Source organism: Cnephaeus nilssonii (genome assembly GCF_951640355.1).
Source record: "Cnephaeus nilssonii genome assembly, chromosome: X".
Classification (NCBI taxonomy): Eukaryota; Metazoa; Chordata; class Mammalia; order Chiroptera; family Vespertilionidae; genus Cnephaeus; species Cnephaeus nilssonii.
The window spans coordinates 79179867-79203545 of record NC_137071.1 but is presented as its reverse complement, the minus strand read 5'-3'; the positions used below and the strand labels follow the sequence as shown (position 1 = coordinate 79203545).

The following is a 23679-nucleotide window of genomic DNA, read 5'->3' as shown; positions in this document are numbered from 1 at the left end:
GTACTTATATCCTGACTGCTGTTCTCAACCACTCATGGGCCCTCAAGACCTTTGGAGCTAGAAGATCACTGAATTACACGATAAACATTTTTCTAATCCCAAATTTCAAGACTGTTGCCTTATTCTACTGTTTCACAGTGACTTCATCTTTCCTACTCAAATGAAATAACTCAAGGGCAGAGTATGTTTCTTTCACCTATTTGAATCTTCATCTGGGCCTACCACTATGTGAGGACTATTGAAGAGTGTCTATCTATACTGGTAATGCCATTGGAATTCTAAGACTGAGGAAGAGACGCACTGCACCTGTCCTGACAACATGTTGCTGTCCACATAACCCTTTCAGTTTCTTAACTGAGCTTTACAAGTAGCTACTCTGGGCCTGACATTGTAATAGGCATTGGGAATCCAAACTCAGTAAGATGATGTGGTGTCTTCTATCAAATACATTTGCAATCTAATGGTAGATGTTTGGTGTGGTAGGTGGTATTCCAGAGTATAGGCATTTCCACATGGTATGCCAGAACCCATATCAAATAGTGGATTAGTCATATTTTGCACGCATTGTTATTGAGAGATTATAGCAGAAGCTGTGGGCTAGGGAGATTACTACAAGGGGCTTTCATGTTTCCAAATCTCTGCTAGGGAACTGGGAGGGCACATGGCTCTGGCACCAGGCTTCTGGTCTACTGGTTCACTCCCGGATTCTGTGCTTCTTTTTATCCTCTTACAGGGAAATCTATAGTCTGTCTGGAGTGCAAGGATGTTTCTTTAGTTTGTCTTTATCCAAGCTTATTGATAAATTTTCTCTGTTAACTTGTTGGTTACAGCTGTTGAAATTCCAGTGGGGTCTGTGGATGCACATGCACAATAGAATTTATTTTATCATCTTGCTATCATCTTTTCTTTCTCTTGCTTTAATTTCATGTTCCTGGGTTAATAGCTTAAAAGTAGACCTGCTAGAGCAGAGGTGCCTGCTTGTAGTAGGACTGTTCTTTCCATGTGTATAATCCACATGCAATTCCAGAGCATAAACACAAAATTGGAGACACACACTTTAGTATAGGAAAACATTGAGTGCATAAAAAAACACATTCTTTACCTTTCCCTCCCCTTGGAAGAGAGATGAGGTAGTAAGTTTAGCTATAAACTCCTTTAAAAAGAAATAAACATCTAAATCCCAACCTCTTTTGGATAGGACTGAGTAAGGTTCTATTAGAGATGATTTCTGTAAGAGGAAACTGGCAAAAGGATATAAAACTCGATATGTGTGTTTCTGATTTCTCTTTTAAATCCTAGACATAAATTCCACTCCTTTCTGCTCTGGAAAAATCTAGTTCCCATTCTCTTTCTTTGGCCACAGGTTGCTGGAAAACCTTTTAGCAGGGTAAGGAGAATAATAGTGCAAGTAGGAAAAAAGAGTGACAACTGTGATTATAAACTATTACCTGTAATTGGGTGTGTTACAGAGTGTGTGTCAGTGAAAAGGTGTGTGAATGTGGCAGTATCAGTGCGGGGCATGTATAAGAGTTTGGCAAAGTATACATGGGTGTGTGAATGAGAGTGTAGGTTGCTAAAAGCATTTTTGAGTCAATATGAGTAAAAGTGGGTCAGTGGGATCATCTCAGTGAGGGCGTGTAGGTTAGTGTCAATGTGAGTATGTATCAGAGTTGATGTGTCCATCTGAGAGTCCAGGTAAGAGTCAGTGGAAGTTCAGGAGAGTGTGTCAAATGAGAGTCAGTTATTTATGCATCAGTGACTGTGTGAGTCAGTGTGAGCAAGTGTATCAGTGTAAGGGAGGATATGACAGGATGACTGTGAGCCTGAGTGAGGGTCAGTCTATGTGGACTACATCTGTGTGAGTGTATATATGTATTCTTGTAAGTTTATTGTGACACTGAATTGCATGGGTTGCTCTGGTGTGCGCCAAGGTAAACGCAGTCAGTGACTATTCATGTCACTACATGTGTACTGGTGAGAATGTATATAACAATGTAAGTAAGGGTGTGTCAGTGTGAGAACAGGAATGTATAAAAATGTGAGTGTGTGGAAAGTGTGATTGTGCCCGTGTAAATATGTGTGATATAAAAATGGGAGTTGGTGTATGAGAGAGTGTACATGTGAATGGACATGAGTGTCAGGGAGTATGACTGTGCCTCCATGAGGATGTGTGGAAGGGTATGATTTTAAGTGTGCAGTTGTGAATGTGAGAATATGTGAAAATGTAAGTATGTAAACCTGTGTGTGCAGTGTAACTGTGTGTGAATGTTAATTTTTGTGGGTACTGAATGTGAGGGACTATATGTATGTGTGAGTGTCTGTCAAGGTGACTGCAATTGTGTGTATGTGATTGTGTATGAGTGTGAGAGTAGGGTTATGTGTCTCAGTGAAAATGGCTGAACTTATGAAAGTGAGTGTGTTTGTGATTAAATTTGATGAGTTTGGTGAAGAGTGCAATTATGCCTCAGTGAGAATAGGAATGTGAATATGTAACCAAATAATGTGTAATAAAAAAAGTTTCCATGTGTAAGTGTGATTATGTGTGAATGTGATACAATAGGGATATTGTGTCAGTGCTGAGTATATAAGAGCATGTAATAAAGTATAAAGGTTTAATGGGTGAGATTATTTTTTTATGGTGTCAACATGTATAAATGTGAACATATGGGTATGCATGCACATGTGTGTATCACTGTGATGAGTTGTAAATTGTTTATATGTGTGAATGTGAGGAGGAAATAGTGATAGTGCAAATGTGTTGGAGTGATAGAAATTGAATATATGTACATCTATGAGAAACAAGCAGAGAAAAGTCAGTATGTATTTGTGCATAGAATATATGTAACTGTGTAGGAATTTTAGGCTTAAGGGTGACTGTGTGTCAGAATTTAAGAAAACATAAAGGTATGAGTGAGTGAGAACGTGAGATGGGGTGTATAGCAAGTGTGAATATGTCAGCATGAAAATATGAATGTATAATATGAATGTGGCAGTAAGAATTTGCCTGTATGTAGTGGGTTTATAAATATGATTGTGTGTGAGGGTAGAGGAATAACAGTGATCATCACTATGAATGTGTTTAGTGTGAAAAGTGTGAGTCAAAGAAGCAAATATGATTGTGTGAATGTACAAGTAAGCAAGTGTGCTTGTGAGAGTGTGTATGAGCACTGAAAAGTACCAACATAATTTGGGATTCTGAGAAATTCTCTAGGAAGTATCTCCTTCCAAAGTCATATGTGTCCAGTTATAGGCAAGTTACGTAGCACCTCTCAACCTCTATCTCCTCATGGGTAAAACAGTGATGATAATAATAGGTACCTTGAGATAGTATCACTTTTATAATAAGAAACAAATATAGTAACTATTAGAAAAACATACTACTTTGTAGAGTTACTGTAGAATCAAATTGTCTCATGCAAGTAAAATGCCTAGTATAGTGCTGGCAACAGTAGCTACTCAATAAATACATTATTATTGCAGCTGTCATAAAATACCCAGGAGAGACCCATGGCTTGCTTCTTATTTTAGCCAGTTCTAGTTACCTTCTGTTGTTCAAGATCTGTAGAGGATCCTCTACCAGAGCATCTCTAGAAAGTTGAATACATCAATATCGGCAAGGCTGTAATTTCATACCTTTCATTTCACAGCTGAAACTCTGGAGCTTCCCCTTCATGAGAAGGCATCACATAAACACCTGTCGCTGAGCCACAGTTTCCTTTGTTCTTTAGGCCCAGAACAGGCTCAGTTTGAAAGGGAATTGGATTGCATATTCCTTGTTTGTTTTTTGTTTAGTTTGTTTTTCTCTTGGGTTTTGATTTTGATTTTGGTTGTTTGTTTTTGACTTGGGCAATATGAGAGATGCGTAAGTAACTGACAAAGAGACAGACAGAAGAACAGATAGAAAGGCAAAGAGACAGTAAGATACAAACAGGTGCCTGGACTGCAGCACATAGCAAAAGAAGGCCAGATGGAGAAGCCAACAGAGAAACTATAACAGATGCCTGAGCAGTCAAGAGACAGGGAGATGATCAGAGAGTCAGGCCAATAAACCCAAAAGAAGTAGAGAGGAAGAGAGGGAGGTCCAAATTAAAAAGCTGCTGGGGAGCTGTCAGGCACTTGTGAGAGACTAGAGAACTATGAGATCTAGTCCCTACCCATGAACTGATTAAAGTATAGTTTACCTGCCAAGATGAATACTGCAGAAGCCATGCAAGAATTATTTTAGGCAGTAGAGAAGAATGAACTATACTACATGCCAGACTCAAGTGTTGTTGGAGAGCTGGGGAAGGAAGTATTCCCTGGTTGGGTGGGAAGGCAGAAAGAAGGTTCTGGAGGGTTTAAGTTAAGAAGTTGGGATGATTGGGTTGGAAGTTACACTTTAAATAGGCAGGTAAAATTAAGGTTTAGAGGTAGTGAGGTAGTCAAAGTTATAGGTACCAATTGATAAATTTGTGGCATATGGCTGCAATGCAACTTCAGCATCAGGAAAGCAGGGGGAAAATAAACAACAGCTTGATGGGAAGCAGGTCTGTGTTACACTAAAGCTCTTAGAGTTTGACATTAACGAAGGATTTGCCAGCTTGACATTAACGAAGGATTTGACATTAACGAAGGATTTGTGACTGTTTGTTTCTACTACTCTCGCTAGTATGTAGGTCAAGAGTGTCATTCTCATATTAGAGGTGGGGGAACCAAGAAACCAAGGGAAGCTGTACAGAAAGAAGGGTCCATGCCTTGGGGCCTGGCTGATGAGGCCTAATCGGAGTCTTTAAAAGTGGGAGCTCTGGTGAAAAGGTGGCATTTACCTTGGCTTAGAGATCCCTAACTCCCTGCCCTGGAATCCATTACTCACCTCACACCACCACCGCTGCAGGACCTTAGCATGGGTGGATGCTGCCCATGAGAAGGGACCAGGGTGCCTTCAGCTCCGACGAACTCAGGGCTGGGTATACCAGCTGTCATAAGATGCAAGGACTCAGCTGCTCTTTCTTGGGGTAAACCTGCCAAGAGAAGCATTGTGGGGGAGCGGGAATCTCTTTCCCCACCTACTAATACTCCCTCATCCAACCCCCCCAAACATCACACACGCACTACAGTGAATTTCAGGAAATCCATTCAAAAGACAGAGAATTAGAGAAGTATATTTAAAAAAAGAATTGTTACTTAGGAGTCCAGAAAGGCCACTGAACTGGGAGTTTCAATTTGAGAAGTGCTGTCACTTCACCACTCTGGATCAGTTTGCTATCAAGTGGACAAGACCTACCCTTGTTACCTTGGATAAGCATTGGGAGGACTAAATCAAATATGACAGATGTAAAATATTTGCATATTTAATGGAGGTGGTATAGTCCAGTATACCATGGAAAACTGAGAGATGATAGGGAATTCAGGTGGGTTTTGAGGATACCTGAGCTTCCTGAAGACCTGGCACTGCTGTTCATTCCTCAACTCCAAGTGTCCACGTCCATTTCCATTTTCCTTCTCAACAAGCTCCACTAGGGTGGGAAACACTCTAAAGTCATCTCACAGCTGCTGATGCCCTCAGCTTCTGTTCCTAATTCGAAATTCTCTTTGCCTTCCCCTATCTCCACCACAGGGATATCTTTTACAATCTTCCCAAGATTTTATTGGGTAATATATATTTGGGTTTTTATTTTTATTTTGCGTGTGGATGGCAATTTACCCTATCTTCCCAACAGAGGTTTTCATGTCCAACCTTGAAGGAGATGGAGTCTTTTTAATTTTTCCCTTTTCTGCCTTCCCACACATTCACTTGAGTTCCTCAAGGGTTTAGTACTCTCAAGGAGGAGACCAAACTTCCCTTGACAGGACCCCAAGCTCTGCAATCCTTCCTACCCTGTCCCCTTTCCCTCCATGGTGTTTGTCTTCAAAGAAAAGCAGTCTTCAAAGAAAAGCAGCACTTATACATAACTCCCAATAAAGCCAGATCCAGGCTAGCACACATGCTATTAGAGGATACCAGAATACACAGGGTCTTAAGCCAAAGTCAGGGATGGTTGGATGGATGGATGGTTGGTTGGATATCTAAAGGTGGACATAGCAAAATTAGAGCCTCAGGGAGCCAAGAAAAGCTCCCTTGATTCCCACAATACCACCTTCTTGACTAAGAAGACTAAGCCATACCCCAGGTCTTCCACTTGTTCCTGGCAAGACTACAGAGCACATCTGTCCCCCAGGAGCCCCGGCATTCCCTTTATGCTGCCCACATGCACACTTCAAAGAGCCTTTCCAAATCCCATCCACTTTGCAGCTGAGTGGTGTGCCTGCAGTCTCCTTCACTGCAGGAGCTCATCCTGCAAGGGGGTGAGGTGGGATAGGGGTGGAGGAGTGAGGGCTGTCAAAGCTCCAAAGAGGGTTGAGGCTTGAAGAGGGCTCAAGAAGGTTGGCCACAAAAAAACCCTTGCCTATCCTCAGAGCTGAGGGTTATTCCCAGGGAGGCAGCATGCATCCATGGGGGATAGAGTTGCTAGAAGACCTAGAGGAAGGGGGAAATGCACATGTACTAACCATGCACCTCTAGGTTTCTGCATAAGATGCAGAGCTTTCCTTAGGCCTGCCTCCACATCCCTTCATTCACTTATTAACTTCATGCAGCCTGCCTCAAACCCACCAGTTGCACAGCTGGAGCCAGTGCAGATGCCACTGGCAGGACACAGGGCTCCACTTGGTGGCTACACTCCTCCTGTAGGTCTGGGGGTATGTCCTGAGTGAGAATAGTATGGTGGGTAGAGTATATATCTGTGCTGCTCCCTATACCAAGTTATGTGCCTTGTGTGCCTATATAATTTTGGGTGTGTGACAAATCATATCTATACTATGTTGTGTGTATATCAAGTCTATATTATGTTTGGTACATGTGAAGTCATGTTTATACTGTGTTGTGTATGTGTATCGTGTCAGTACTGTATTGTGTCCATGCTGTGGGTCTGTACTGTGTTGTATGTGCATTGTATATATTCCATGCGGTGTGTGTGTACCATGTAGCTAATCCATATCGTGTGTCATATGCTTATGCCACATTGTATGCCTGTATCATGTTGCATGTCTCTACTGTCTTTTGTGTTCACCTGTGGCTCAGGCCTCCTACTGGACCTGATATAGGGATCAGTGCACACATCTTCTACCTACTAACACCCCAGACTTGCTGCATTCCAGCTTCCTGCCAGCATCTGTATGTGGGGACTAGGGCTGCCACTTTGTTGGTGATGGAATGAGAGAAGCTGCAGACAACCACTCTTCCTACTACAGAATTCTCCAGTGGCGAGTGCCTGTACCAGCACTGAGAATTCTGGAGCCTTTCTCAGGCTCTAAGAAGGAAACTAGGCACTGGAGGTGGAGGGGATGGCTCCTTCTCTCAATTCCCAGCCCCATCCATATATGAGAAGGGCCTACAAGAAGCCACAGCTGCACCTGAGTCTCTCTTTCAGGCCAATTGGAAGGATTGGAGCCCTTCTCCACAGAGACTAAGAGCTGCACAAGGGTTAGCACTAGCACCAGAGCTGGGTTATGGAATGAATGTATGGGGAGCTCTGCCAAAGATGTCTCCATTGAGGTCACTAGAGGGCGTGACCGTGCTGATTGTTAGGGGTAGGTCTCTTGAGGGTTGCAGAATTCCCAAAATTCTGCCTGGCTCAGAGAGAGATGAAGGAGAAAGATAAAAGGGAAAGGATCCACACCCAAGCCAGGTCTTTCATTCACCCTTACCCCAAGGCCTTCTTTTCTGAGATTCAGAGTCACTGGTGAATCTCTGTATCCCCACCATATAAGATCCCCACAGACCTTTTGGTGGGCTTGATTATAGGGTCCTTAGCAGATTCTCCACTTGGGCTTCTCTTTTCCCTATTTTCACCATTCACATAAAACAAAAGTGTAGTCATATTGGTGAAGAGATGAAATGTGTGTAGGGGTTGCAGGTGTATTTTGTACTGTTTCCCCTCAAATGGAGAGCATACGGAAAAGAGTGTGATTTAGAAGGAGTAATTTTAGGGGAGAGGGCTGTCCTTTAGCAGACTTGTCTTTATTACCAAAACAAATGGACCCACTTCCTAAAATGTCACAATTATTTTAGAAAGCACCTCCCCCAAACCACACCATTTGAAAGACAAGGAAACTGAGGTACAAACACTCAGACCAGAATGCCTGACTTCTGATTCCCAGGGTTCATTCCACACCAGATCCTGATTCTCTAGTTCTTATAAAACTTACTTCTCCAAATCCAGTCCCCTCCCATCTCATAGTGAAACACCAGCTAGCCTCCACCTCCACTTTGTGGCCTCCAATACCATCCTATTCCATCTCAGAATAGGACGGTATTCCAGTCTCCCTCTCTGCGGCCACGCCTTTGGAATGATTTCCATTCTCTACCAGTATATTGTCCATCTATTTCTAGTCTTCACGGTTTACCTCTCCCATTTTGCTTCCCACCCGCAGACCTAGAGAGATAGCTATGCCTACATAACATTCTATGGGTGCAGCACAGATTGCCCCAACCCTCAGATAATTGACTGAATGTGCAAATCAGACACTGATTAACATTTCCAATTAAACTCACGGTTAGGCTGTATGTATTAGTGATACCAGTAATCACCTCATACGTAAATGCACATACCTTCCAAAGTCACAGAGCAAGATAAGAAGTGACACATTTCTTGTGGGGAAATGGAAACAGACTGCTAGACCTGGGGGGGGGGTATTTGTTTCGTTGTTACATCTATATCAGATACTACATGTCTGGTTCCCAGGCTAGGGTTTCACACCTGAAATGGAGGACTCAGGCCCTGCACACCACTGCATTCCCTTTCCTTCTCCCTGCTGGAGAAGCCTCCTAGTGCCTAGTTGGCAGGGGAGTCCACCCCAGGCCCTGCAGAGGAAACCACCTAATTTCTGGCAAATGGAGAGGTTGGAGAAAAACAGGGCTGCTGAAGCATAAGCTGCACCCCAGATGCCTCGAGAGCTGCACTTACCTTCTAGTATAGTTGTTTTCACCGTCCCTCAGCCTGCACTTGGTCCTATGGGCCCCTGCCTGGAAATGAGGGCTTTAACTTTATTTATTTGCTTTGTTTTCAGTACAGGCAGATACCCCTATACCTGGAGCAAAGGCCTGACACTCCCATGTAAAAGCATTCAACCTACCGGTCTCAAACAGACTCAAAGCTCCTCCAGTCTCCTTTGGGTCCCTGCCCCTCCATTCCCTCTCCTTACCTAGGAGGTAAAAGCTGGTTGTTGAGCTGCACCCTTGGATTTTCTTCTTCCCTTGATCAGAAGTAACTGGATCCCGAAGGTGGGTTACATGGGTGGGAATGCTATTGATTCCCTAAATATTGAGATATCGTCCCTTTAAGTCTGGGCTGAGCCACAGGAACCTCAACCACTAAATTACCCACCAGGTAAATCAGAGTTTTTGAGTTCCTGGTAAGACAATGTTTTTTTCTTCTCTCTATCACTTTGTTTTTTTACCTACCTACTCTGGATTCTAGATCTTTATTTTTAATGTTTTGATTTGGGAGAGAGAGAGAGAGAGAGACAGAGAGAGAGAGAGAGAGAGAGAGAGAGAGAGAGAGAGAGAGACATAGATTTGTTGTTCTGCTTATTTATGCATTCACTGATTGACCCTTGTATGTGCCCTGACTAAGGATCAAACCTGCAATCTTGGCATATGTGGACGAAGCTTCAACCAACGGAGCTTCACACTGCTACTCGCTTCGACCTCATAGTAGCTTAGTCTCTGACCTCCTAATAGCAGAGTCTCTAATGGGGACAGCACCTCCCCATCCCCACAATTATTCTTACTTTCCCTCACCTGTCATGTCCACTGCTCTACCTTCAAAGACCTCAGCAAGCTTGTTTGCTCTGTATACCATTTCCACCTCCAACCAGAAAGTCTGTAACCTGTGGGATTGGTCAGCTAGTTGGAACATCCTCTAGGGTATTGTGGCCCCTTTTCTGCACCTGTATCCCAACTGAACCTCCTTTTTAGGTTAGGTCTCTCCTACAAGGCCCACTTGCTAGCTTGAAGGGTCTGGTCTTTGACATATCAAGGTCCCTCTGTTCTCTAGATTCTCAGCTGTTATTTTTTACCCAGCATACATCCCAGTCTCTTTTCACTTTGCCTCTTTCATAGGGGAATGGGTTACAACATTTGTATTCAGAAACAGAGGCTTACACAGCTGTCTCTCCAAGCACTTGCCTATTAATCATTCATTACCATATTAAGTCCCTTTGCCCAAAGATGCCTCTGATTAGGGAACTTAAGTACCAAATCACAGACCGACCCAATTATAATTTTGCAAATAGTCCAGTGAAAACCGCACTGACCTTTATACATCGGTCGTCTCAGAACAGGGCCACAGTGTTATCACCAATAGGAATGGACTTCCTTCTGTTGCAGCACCTCAGACAGCCATACAGTTGACCTGGATTTGAGTCTGCAAAACCATGAGGGGAGCAAGACTAACATGGCTAAAGGCTTCCCTGCTGAAAGCCATTTTTAAAAAATAATGCTGTAACCTCCCCCTTCATGCTTCCCAAAGCCAAGCCACTCACCCTTCTCTCCTTCACTTCTACAGACCATAGTCCAGAACCCTCAAGTCCAGAGTCTGGCACTGGATTCTGGAAGGTGGGACCAAAAACAAAACAAAACAAAAACCCAAGTGGAGCCTCTGGCTCCCTCCCTCCTGGCAAGCCCTCCTGATATACCCCACCCCACCCCTCAACCACCAACTCAGGAAGGAAAACCTGCTGAGATCAAGACTGTAAAATGTTCAATCTGCCCAAAAGTGCAGTAGTAATCTTGCCAAATCCAGTTCAAAAATTAAGGGCAATGGCCCCTGCAAGCTGAGGAGGACAGGGAAGGGAAAGCCACTGGATCTAATGACCCCTCTCCCCAGACAAAGACAAAGGCCAATTGAGGGACCCAAGGCTTTTTAGGGACATTATTCCATAATTCCAAACCCCACAGGAGAAGAGAGCCCTCCTGCCATTACCCTTCCCCAACCAAAAAAAAAAAAGGGGGGGGCGGGCAAGGGGATAAGAAAAAAATAATGAAAAGGGGAAAGGTGCCCCTTTTAAAAATAGTCACTTTTTTTGTTTGTTCAGGTCTGGCTCTTCCCCTAAGCCACAGACACACCCCCGCCCCCTGGGGGTGGGGGTGGGAACTGCCATCCCAGCAACAGTGGCTGGTGGAGCGGGCTCATAGAAGTCATAGGATTTACAGGCTGACACAGCTTTGGGGATGGATTTTGCCTCCAGCCCAGTATGGTTATATAAGGCTTGACCCAGCGAAGGAGCCCAAGCCCTCGGGAAGGGCCCTGACACACCCACTTGTCTGCTTTCCCGACCAGAGATCCTGCAAACAGCGCCCTAGGTCTCAGGACTCCTTAGGAGCCACATCAGGGACTCAAGGCTGGAACGCCTTAAGAGCCAGAGGGGGATCCAAGAAGAAAGAAAATCTTCCCAGCCGCATAAAATCAATGTCCAGCCGCCACCCCCTCCCCTGAGTGAGCCATGTGCCATAAGTGGATTTACCTGCCACTGGTCCAGCCAACCTGTCAAGACCTTTCCTCTACCTCAGAGCGCTCGCGATAGCAGGGTAGCGCGGCTGCGGAGCCACAACCCGTGGCTAAAGCCGCCGCCTCATGCCCAGCCAACTCCCCGCCCCCCTCCCCCGAACCCCCTCCCGGACCCGCACCCTTGCTCTAGGCAAGGGAAAGCTGCTGCAGCACCCTACACAAGACCCCAGAAGGCCCGCCTCTGACAGCAGCCAGCCAGAGGTAGATTCCCAGCTCTGCAACCGCTCCCTAGCCCTTCTCTGTTATGACATCACCCGGGCTCTGCGCAGTACATGGGCCAATCAGAGGATGAGCATCAAACTAAAATCGCCCTGAGTGGGCTACTGGGGACCAATCTTTTGTTTCCAGGCAGGAAGCGCCTTGGAAGGAAAAAAAGGGGGGTGGGGAGGGAACTGGGAGAGGGAAAGGAAAATGAGATGGAAACTTCTACACTGTCAGGGTTGTCTAGGCAGAGGTCTGGCCATCAAGAAAGAGGCTGAGAGTAGGAAGGAGAGGGGGTATTTAATTTCTCTTCCTTGACTAACCCTTCAGGAAGACTTGAATTTCAGATAAGTTTTAGGGGAGGAAATCTGTCCAGCTACACAGGCACTCTTTTGAAAGGAAAATGGCTTGGATTTGGGACACCACCTGTCAGGCAAGCAGGTAATACTGATGTAGTCTCTGGAATACACAGTAAACTCAGAGAGACAGATATGGCACTGGGATTCAAAGAGATGACAGTCTACATAGGGAAATTACCTTGCTGCACATGAAACATATATTTTTGAAAAAAAACTTATCTTTTTACACCACAAAAAGAATAACTAATCTACTTTATATCTATATATATAGATATATTTTATTTCATTAAAATGTGGCTCTCCCTAAAACCTTCCATGGCCTCTCTTGTCTTTAAAAAATAATTCAATTTTTTGCTGGTGTCCAACGCCTAAAATCTAACTCCAAAATTATATTTTGCTATTCCCAAATCCATACTGCCACCTCAGGATTTGGTTAGCTCATGTAAATCATGCTAAATCTCAGCAAGGATACTTTAAATTTTCATAAAAAATGACAACGAGCCCTAGCTGGTTTATGCTCAGTGGTTAGAGCATCAGGCCACTGTTTGAAGGATCTTGGATTCTATTCTGGTCAAGGACAGTACCTCCATTGCAGGTTTGATCCTTGGCCCCAGTCTGGACGTGTGCAGGAGGCAACTAATCAATGGGTCTCTCTCACATCGATGTTTCTCTCTCTGTCCCTCCTCCTCCCTTCCACTCTCTCTAAAAATAAAAATCAATGGGAAAAAATATCCTAGAGTGAGGATTAACAAGAACAACAACAAATGCAAAATAATAAGCTCATTTGAATTATAATGATGTAAAATATGCCTGTAAATAAAGATCAGAAAAGGACACATAATTATAACAGTTGTTAAAGTAATAGTTATTTTTTCCTCTACACTTTCAAACTTATTTTTTGTAAAGATAACTATATCCTCATATACTTAAATTGTAAAAATGGATCATGACACTCCCAGTGCACTTTTATCCAATTTTATCAACTCCTCATAACATCCAGCAATCATTTCTCCATAATGCCAACAAAATAAGTGTCAAGACTGAGAGTGAACTAATATATCTGCCACTGTTAGAAAAAGTCATGCAACAGGACTCTAGATTTACGAGAGGCAACATCTGGGAAAGTTAGAGAATGGGATGTCTCTTTGGACTAATTTATTTTAACATGTGTTGATACTGGGAATTGAAAAGAGAACAACAATGATCCTTCTAAAGCAGAAAAGAAGGAGACAAAGAATAAGTGAACTATATACTCTAGACTTTTAAAAGGATAACTTTGCATTTTACTTTGAATTTCCCTTAATTAAAATATACTTGTGCATAATTGAGTATTACATGAACTTTGCATAGAATGGCAGAGCTGAGATTTGTATATAGATTTGAGTCTAAAAAATATGCTTTTTCTAATATGAGACCTGGTTTTACTGGTTTGGTTAAAATACATATTTGCTTTGGGGGGAAAAGCCCAAAGTATACCAGATTGGTGTTGTTGTTTTTTTAATCGAGCTTTTTAGATAGCTTTTTTTGACATGGTGGTTACTTGTCTCCTAATGCAAAAACACCCATCACCCTCCTTTTCAAATCCCTAATTAATAGGTTGAAATCAGGATGGTCCTGCTTCTAATGATTTTACAGAAATCTTTTAAATTAACATTGAGGTTAAAAAAAAAGTAACCCATCACATTAATTTTTGTTTTTACATCATGGTAAATTTAATCTAAAAAGTGCTGATCTGAAAATGAATGTCATTCATTAAATTTTACATTTCTGTCTTGTAAAATGCACTTATTCAAGTTATTTTTTAAACAATAAGGATGCTTTTTTAAGAAATAGAAAGATATGACTGGATTTTCCTGGCTAATGATTTAACTTGGGTTTTCTAGGCTATTTATTTAAATAGTAATTAAAAGGTATTTGATTTCACTCTAATCCTCCCTTATACCTCTGCTATAACTCATAACTATTTATGTGTTCACCGCACACAGTTATTTGAACATTTCATGTGTATATTTCTTCTCTACCTGGTGATCATAGAAAGTAGCACAGGGCCACAATCCTATTAGGTGTCTGACAAATTAAAGCATAGTGGTGTCATAGAAAGAGGACTGGACTTAGGAGTCAGGCCCAGCACAAAATACTTTAGTCTTCCTGTGAAAGGGGAATAACCTATTTTATTCTTTTATTATTATTATTGTTTAAAGTATTACAAATAGTAGTACATATGTCTCCTTGTTTCCCCATTGACTTTCCCTTGGCCTCCCCTACCCGCCGGCACATGCCCTCATCCCCCCCCGCCCCCCAGTGTCTTGCGTCCATTGGTTATGCTTATCTGTATGCATACAAGTCCTTCGGTATCTCTTACCCCCCTCAACACTTCCCAGCCTTCCCACTGTAATTGGACAGTCTGTTTGATGCTTCTCTGCCTCTGTATCTATCTTTTTGTCCATCAGGTTATAATGTTCTTTATTATCCATAAATGAGATCATGTGATATTTTTCTTTCACTGCCTGGCTTATTTCACTTAACATAATGCTCGCCAGTTCCATCCATGCTGCTGCAAATGGTAAGAATTCCTTCTTTTTTATAGCAGCGCAGTATTCCATTGTGTAGATGTACCATAGTTTTCTAATCCACTCATCTGCAGATGGGCATTTAGGCTGTTTCCAAATTTTAGCTATTGTAAATTGTGCTGCTATGAACATAGGGATGCATATATCCTTTCTGATTGGTGTTTCTGTTTTCTTGGGATATATTCCTAGAAGTGGGATTACTGGGTCAAATGGCAGTTTCATTTTTAAAATTTTGAGGAAACGCCATACTGTTTTCCACAATGGCTGTACCAGTCTGCATTCCCACCAGCAGTGAAGAAGGGTTCCTTTTTCTCTGCATCTTCTCCAGCACTTGTCATTTGTTGATTTGTTGATGATAGCCATTCTGACAGGTGTGAGGTGGTACCTCATTGTTGTTTTGATTTTCATCTCTCAGATGATTAGTGACTTTGAGCATGTTTTCATGTGTCTCTTGGCTTTCTGAATGTCCTCTTTCCAAAAGTGTCTGTTTAGGTCCTTTGCCCATTTTTTGATTGGATTGTTTATCATCCTTTTGTTAAGTTGTATGAATTCCCTGTAAATTTTGGAGATTAAACCCTTATCATAGATAACATTGGCAAATATGTTCTCCCATGCAGAGGGCTTTCTTGTTTTTTGTTGATGGTTTCTCTTGCTGTGCAGAAGCTTTTTATTTTGATGTAGTCCCATTTGTTTATTTTCTTCTTAGTCTCTCTTGCCCTCCTATTTTATTCTTGATACCATAAAGCAGTTTTTACTGCCAATGTGGTTTGTTCTCCAAGAATATAGGACAACTGCATGGAAATTTACAGTGACGCTGAAATGTCTTACAGATTTCCCACTAAACTCTCACTGTCTTCCATTCCCTTCCCCAAGCTCATTAATTTAAGGATATAATCACAATACTACCATAATAACCACTTGGCATGTGCACCTGCTTCTCAAGTTGCCAACCACTTTTGTATCTCCCCGTTTGATCCTCACAGCAACAACAACAGTGTACTATTATGATCTGCATTTTACACATGAGGGAATGGATGCCCAGCGATTTAAAGTAGCCTGTCCAATGCCTCAGAGAGATGGTCCTAGAAACCAAGTCTCCCACTCTCAGTTCTGTGTTCTTTATACCACCCTACATGGTATCTTCACTTGTATTTCTTATTTGGCTCCCACCAATCCAACCAGCCCCTTGAGTCACATGATAAGTGAGAGGCTCTGGGATGGGACTCGTAGCAACAGAAGTAAATTTTAAAAAGTATTTTCAAACTGCTCCAATCCAATTCCAGGAAAGGGGAAAATTGCTCACTCTCATATACATTGATGGGAGTGTAAAATGACATAGCCTTTTGGAGGGCAAGTTGGCAATACTTGGGAAATTTTAAAATGCATATGTCACTTGACCAAGAATTTCAACTCAAGGAATTTGACTATGAAAATACTCATAAAAATCATGCCAAGATATGTTCGAGGGTGTTTATTCCTGAATTTTATGTAAGGGTGAAAAAAATCATACATAAAGGACAATCTTAATGCCCCTCAATAAAGCAATTGTTAAATCAATTATGGTATACTAGTATACATATTTTTGCATATTGTTCATTAGCTAAAAAGCATCAGGTAGCCGAAACTAGTTTGGCTAAATGGATAGAGCGTCGGTCTGCGGACTGAAAGGTCCCAGGTTCGATTCCGGTCAAGGGCATGTACATTGGCTGCGGGCACATCCCTGGTAGGGGGTGTGCAGGAGGCAGCTGGTCGATGATTCTCTCTCATCGATGTTTCTAGCTCTCTATCCCTCTCCCTTCCTCTCTGTAAAAAATCAATAAAATATATTTTTAAAAAAAGAAAGAATTAGGTAGATTACTACATATTAAAATAGAAATATACCTTGACACATTCTTGAGTGAAAAAAATGGACAGGACAGCATGTGTACTATTATTTAATTTTTGTTAAAAAAATTGTGTGTGTTAAACCTGGAATTATACATACCAAAATGCTAATAGGGTAACTCTAGGGATTAAAAAAGGTGGAAAGGAAGATATGTATGTATGTATGTATGGTTGGGGCATTAACCATTTTCTTCTCCATTGTTTGTATAGTTTTACAATAAGCATACTTGGGAAACTATGGCCTTTTTTGAATTAAGACAAACAAACAAAAACACCTCTGCTACCATAAAAAAGGTCTGATTTCCAGGTTAATGTTTCAATAAAGGTTAAGGTGTGCCAGGCTGAGCTGAGCCATACCTGAGCAGGCACTGGATGCAGGGCAGAAATATACAACCCACTGAGCAAAAGCAGCCTGGATACCCTGACTCCCTGCACACCCCTACTTCAAGCCAGAAATTGTTTCCAGTGATAGACTCCATATCTCTGTGATTTTCAGTCTTCACAGCTTTTACTACAGTAGCTACACTTTAAAAAAATCTCCCTTTCTGCTCTGAATACAAAAGAATCTAGCTTGGTACAGCTGGTGTATAAGGCATTGGCTGGGAGCACAGTTCCCATTCCTCTACCAGGGCTTTTTCACTACAACCTGTTGCCATCACTGAGGTCAGGCCCTACTGACCCCCTTCCTTCCTGCCTACTCCCTCATCGTTAGAGGTTACAGCTCTTCTATAGGAGGCAACATGGTAGGTAACCTGCGGGACGAAGAGCAAGGATCCTCAGAAATGCCAAAAGGTTTCATTCTAGGTCCCTTAAAAACCATAGAGTGGAGAAAGAAGGAAGGCCATGGATAGAAATTCCCCATCTTCTTGGGCCTTCAGAGTTATTGCCAAGGAATCAGGAGATACAGATTATTCTAACTTCTGGCTAGGAAACCTTGAGGAAGATGAAAATTTCCCTGGGCTTTAGTTTTCTCCTCTGTGAAACTTGGTCTCCCTATCTCCCTATATTATTTATTATTATTATTATTGATCTCAGAGAGGAAAGAAGAGGGAGATACAGAAGCATCAATTATGAGAGTAAATCACTGATAGGCTGCCTACTGAATGCCCCCCATTGGGAATCAAGCCCACAACCCAAGCTTGTGCCCTAACCAGGAATCAAACTGTGACTTCCTGGTTCACAGGTCGACACTGAACCACGGAGCCACACCAGCAGGGCTCTCCCTAGAATCTTTTATGGATACAAATGGCTAATAGAACAAGAGTGGATTTAACAGATTTCATAGCTACACACCTCTTTAACAGACTTGATGAGTTTCATTTACATATGTTCCCTTTATGGTGGGACCTTGGGAATGGGATCTCTCTTCTCCTTCCTTCATTATAATTAGCAGCCCTTAGAAACCTGCCCTGTAGAACCTATGAGCTTTCAGAAGCCCACAGACTCTGTCCTCCTCCCTTCCACCAGGAAGTTAGTAAAGGAAAAGCAGAAGACAATTAAGTGCAGATGGACCTGGATGAATTAGTATGAGAATGGGAAAGTTCCTCTCTTCTGACTTGATTTTAATTAGCCTCTCTTCCACCATGGTCCTACATATCAAACCACATTATTTAATTGATCTGATGCTTTGTTTGATTTTGCAGTGGATCATATTATACATTACTTCTTCACACATTCCAATCACTGCACTGCCCAAATTTAAGTCAAACTGAAGAATAAATTAAATTTGGAAAGTTGGTTCCATTGCTCTCCCTATTTTACTAGAAAAAAGGAGAGAGGAGAAAGTAGAGGACAAAATCTAAGGAACAAAGAACCAAGAAAATAAATAGCGCAACAAATCTTAATTTTTCTTTTGGACCGGCTGGACTATGATGTCATGCTTTCCCAACTCACCTGTGATTGGCTGCTCAGTTCAGCATGTGCTGAGAGCTAAAGGCTGATTATTTGCCAAAGATACAGACCTTTCCTGGGAAGCATTGAATCACTACTGGTTGTCGTGACAACCTAGGCAGTGTCTGCTCCTGATAACCACATAATGAGATTGTCGGGAACAGAAGTGTCCCCCATCCCTACACCTAACCATTTGAAGTGGTGAGCAATGGAATATTTCTCTCAGGGGGATAAGAGGGAAAATCACCAACAAGAATGGTGGAAATCACCTTAGATAATGTACATTAGCCAAATTCTGGGGGGGTGGGGGGGTGGGGGGCGGGGGATCTCCTTCTTAAGGAATTCCTTACCTGCCATCAGTTACCTTCATTTCCCTGAGGGTAAGAACATCATTTAACAGTATCTTGGGGCTCCAGATGTTCTGGAGAGGGAATATTAACTGCATCTTTGTAATATGTTATTCATTCCTAGGACAATTTTATTAGCACCTACTAAGTGCAAAGAACACAGCTAGAGGCAATAGATGCTACATGATGAACCAAACTTGGGCTATCTCCTTAAGGGGTTTGGAATCTCATTGGGGAGAAAAGATATATACTCAAGTAACCTTGATATAAGACAGATGTAGTACTACAAGGGAAATCCAAAGTCCTTAATTTCAGAGAGATGAGAATCACATACAGCCTGTGCCACTCCAGCTCCAACCCATCTTTCCAGATTCTTCTTTCACCAGTCCTCCTTGATATCTCAAAGAGTCAGCCCCATCAAACTATTATCTATTTCCCTGATATGCATTGAATTTCATATCTCTGTGCCTTTCTTTCCTCCTGCCTTCCCCTTTGTCTAGTATAACTCTCTCACTCCTTTCCCTATCTGGGGATATTTAATGAATATTCCCATACTTGACTCAAATGGCATCTTGTGGATGCACAAACTGGTCCCATATTCACAACCCCAGAGGGTACCTGGTAGACATGGATGTCGACTGGCATCACTATTATGTACTGCATTCAAATTTAGCACATTCCAGTCCAGTGACACATAAGAGAACATTGGTACAACCAATTTTGGATTTTTTGGGAAGAACATAGGTAAAGTCAGACTATTTTTTAAGTCTTATTTAAATAATGAAACACAAACCTGTTTTTCCACTTGACATATATATATATATATATATATATATATATATATATATATATATATATATATAAATCTTGAAATAGCTTAAAGCTCACATGAAGTTGTAGAAATAGTACAGAGATTCCCAGATTTTCCCCAATATTTTAATCTAGTATTGTATGAATATTATTTTGCACATCTGCAGTTCATTGTCAAAACCCTGGAAATTGATATTGGTACAATACTACTAACTCAAATTCAGGCCTTATTCATAATTCTACATTTTACATGCACTCTTTCATTAGTAATTTGCCAACTCAGCTGAAAAGTAGCAAAACTATGAATAGTTGATTTTTTGTCAACTTTTTCCTCAGGCCTATCCCTCTGAAAAAGTCAAAACTTGCTTGGGACTGAAAGAAAGAAAATCAGCTTGGACTAAGGAAAAGCAGCCCTGCTATTAACCAGCCTGGGAAGACAGACAGATAAAGCCAGCTGCAAAGTTAGTAGAAAACACCGTTTCTCCCAAGGTCACACAGTAGTTGTAAAATGACATCATGACCTCCACATTCTTTGACTACTGCTTTCTTATCAATGATGCCCCAGACCTGCTTTGCTATTTTCATTTATTAATGGGGATTCCCAATTGCTCAGTCACTCTCTCCTCATGACGTACCCAATTTCTGGTCAATACCTCCTTCTCCTGATCCCTTCTGATCTCACCACAGAAACTGCAATCAATCCAGAACTTATTCTTGCTTCCTTAGACACTCCTCAGAATCACTCAGTAGGAACCCAAATGTTACAAAAGATGTTCTTGCCTGTGGCCAGTGTTGCTCAGTGGTTGAGCATTGACCTATGAAACAGGAGGTCACCTTTTGATTCCTGTCAGGGCACATGTCCAGGTTGTGGGATCGATCCCCAGTGTGTGGTGTGCTGTGGGGCATGCAGGAGGTAGCTGATTAATGATTCTCTCTCATCACTGATTTTTCTATCTTTCTCTCTTCTTCCCCCTTCCTCTCTGAAATCAATATAAATATATTTTTAAAAGATGTTCTTCCCTCCCTCTTTTCAATGCACTTCCACAATAAATATGACCTTGTGGGACTATACTCTTGACTCTGATAGTCTTTGGTTGATCCCCAGACATTTTAATTTAATTGTATGGCAGTAATCTGAGCATCGGGGTTTTAAAAAGTTCCCTCAGATTCTAATCTCCTCAGATTCTAATGTGTAGCAAAGTTTGAGGCCATTACATTAGGAATTTCATTGCTTAAGTATTATCTTTCCTCTTTAGGTTTGTTCATAAATTCTGGCCATTTTCCTCAAAATGTTTGAATCTCACAGGGGCAGAAAGTAGAATCAGGGGATTTTCCCAGGGGCATGCTTTTAAGTTTGGTCCTCTCTGAGGCTTCACCCAGTTTTTTTCTACAATCCTTACTTATTTTCTCTTATGGTCTATTCAACTTGGAAAAGAACACAGCTCTTTTCTTTCACTTTCTTAGAAAAATTATGAAGAAATTGACTATTTGAGTAAAACTGTAGCTGTAGTCCTTTCTCTCTTCTTTTCCCCCTTCCCAAACATAACTCAAACACACTTCAAATTAAATGGTCTCAAATGTGAATTTAAATAGAAAGTTAAAATGTGTGCACAGAGCTGGCTGACCACCACAGATGTGTTTAATAGATGTAGACCTCAATTTGCTGTTGCTCCATATAATTAAGCACATGTTGAGCCTCATAATCAATCCTTATTTTGTTATAATCCAGGAACTCATTACATTTAATGTTCTCTAGTGTTTACTTGGTCAGGTCACTTGAGGGGGAGAGGTATTTGAAACAGCTTGCCCCTTCTCCCTTTTGAATTATCCAAGAGAATACATTCCCTACTCAGCAAATAATAAATATGAATCAAATGATGAGTTTTAAAGGTCAGCTAAATAGATATTTAAAATATGTACATGTTGATTTTTAAAAGTTGTTCACCTTCCTCTCCCCCACCACCACTTCTTATTAATTCCAGTTGCTAATATGGAAAATTTAATGAATTCTGACACGGTAGGCTAAAGTTTATTACTAAAAAGGAAAGGGAGCAGGTTGCTAGGCTAATTAATACTATAAACAATAGAAAAGTGACACCCTGCTAGGGGAGTATGCTAACATGCAGTTTTTTAACTGCACTTTGCATTCAAATGACCAATATGCTAATTATAGCCCTTATCTGTTTGTTCAAGGCCTGAAGAGTCAGGAAAGCTCAGAGCACAGACCTCAACCAGCAGTTTGACTGCAGGTTTTTGGAAATAATAACATGGCATTTCTTTAAACATATTTTCAAATTCAAGCTTCTTACAAATCAAGATTGGCCTTTCCCCCATTCAGGGAATTAATGAGGCTTAACCGTGTTCACTATGGTGCCGGCCCCCACAAAGCCCTTGCTAACAAAGACTCTGACTTCCACTTGAGCACTGCCTATTGGGCAGATTTCCATGGTAATTTTCTGATTCTCTTTAGAAAGACATAGGGCGTCTTTGTAACCAGGAAGGGGTGTATTTTCTCATTATTCTTGGGATGTCTTTGACCCTTTTTAATTTTCACCACCCATGTAAAAAATAAAAGGTCATAAAGAACTCTTAACCTGGCTTTTTGTAATTTAAAGCAAACGCCTCCGAACTCTGTTCTTAAAAGAAAGAGAGGTAGAGAAAGCATTATTCTCCCTTTACTTCTGTTGAAATTATCAGACCTTTATAGGAGCTATATTGGGAAAGGGGTGGCACTATTTGGATTCAGCTGGTAGAGGGGGGTTATGGTGAAATTATCCTGTTCTAGTTACACCAAACAGCCTTCAAATCCTTAGATTTTACTAAAAATCTAAATATAGAATCCCCAAAACAGCAGCAGTTTCAAATAATAAGTTTATTATTTTCACTATGTTCTACTTTTACCCCCCTCTCCCCCCCACATACACACACACATGCATGTGCTGATATCAGAGTTTTCTTTCTCCAGTTTAAGACAAAGACCAGTGTACAGGACAGGCTTGAACTAGTCTTAAATTGTCCTTTCCTTTCCTGAGTTCTATTCTTCCTTTCAGACACTTCTCCCAGCCCACCTAGAGGCCCAAGGAGCTAATTTTGCCCCTTCTTTCTCATTCCTGAGTCTCAGAAGGAGGAAATTTGATTGACTTCTCAGTACAGTATTAGGGATTTCATTTATTGATTTTCTTAGGTCTCTGTAGTTTAGAAAGACCATTATGGCTTGGGGATGTTTGACTCAAAGGAATGAATTGCAGGAGTGGAAATGTGAAGGTCACAGTAGGCTTTGGGAGAGAGGATAAGAGAGGGATATTTTTGGTGGAGAAATATTGACAATCACAACAGTAAAAAGCTCTTCCACACACAAGTTTGGTTCTGGTGTAGGCCACTGCTAGGGTTCTCCATCACCAGACAGTATTCCACTCCATAATTTCAAAGACAGGCTTCTGCACTCATACATGAAAGCAAAGCTTTTCACAAACTCCAAGAAGCTTAAGACAAAAATAGCGCTTTTGGTTAAATAGAAACTTAAAATGCCTTGCAGTGCTGATGACTGGCAGCTTTCTGGTTAACTGCAATCTGACCATATTAAGAATCAAGGCTCAGAGCATATTTCTTTGTTGTCATAAATTTTTATACATGCTGATTTAGAAGGCTTGGGGAGAGAGTAGGGTTGGGGAGCAATCTCATGGCTACTTTAGCTGAGCCTTGGAACCTGGATTAGAACCGTCTGACTAAATTGAAAAACCATTTTCTGATCTAGGGATTTTGATTGGTTTCAATGCACTGTTTTATTTTAAAACTAGTGACCTGGTGCACAAATTTGTGCCCATTGAAAGGAAATTAATTAGAAGGTGGCCAGCGGGGTGGGACAGGGCAAGACAGGCCGGACACACCCTGGAGTCAACCTCCCATGGTTCCTCCCTGGCTGGCCACACCTGGGGCAGCACCAGGGCTCAAAGGGTGTCTGCGAGGTGAGCAGGGTCCCTCCAGCAGGTGGGGTCCCTCAGCCTGGCCTGTGGGGATTGGGCCGAAACCA

The 23679-nt window shown here is 41.7% G+C and overlaps 1 protein-coding gene across 1 annotated transcript in view; it reads right to left on the bottom strand.

Moving 5' to 3' along the window:
- The window catches only part of PAK3 (p21 (RAC1) activated kinase 3), a 411616-nt gene that overhangs the window by 185585 nt on the left and 202352 nt on the right, over window positions 1–23679 (bottom strand). The gene's annotated exons all lie outside the window — the stretch shown is intronic.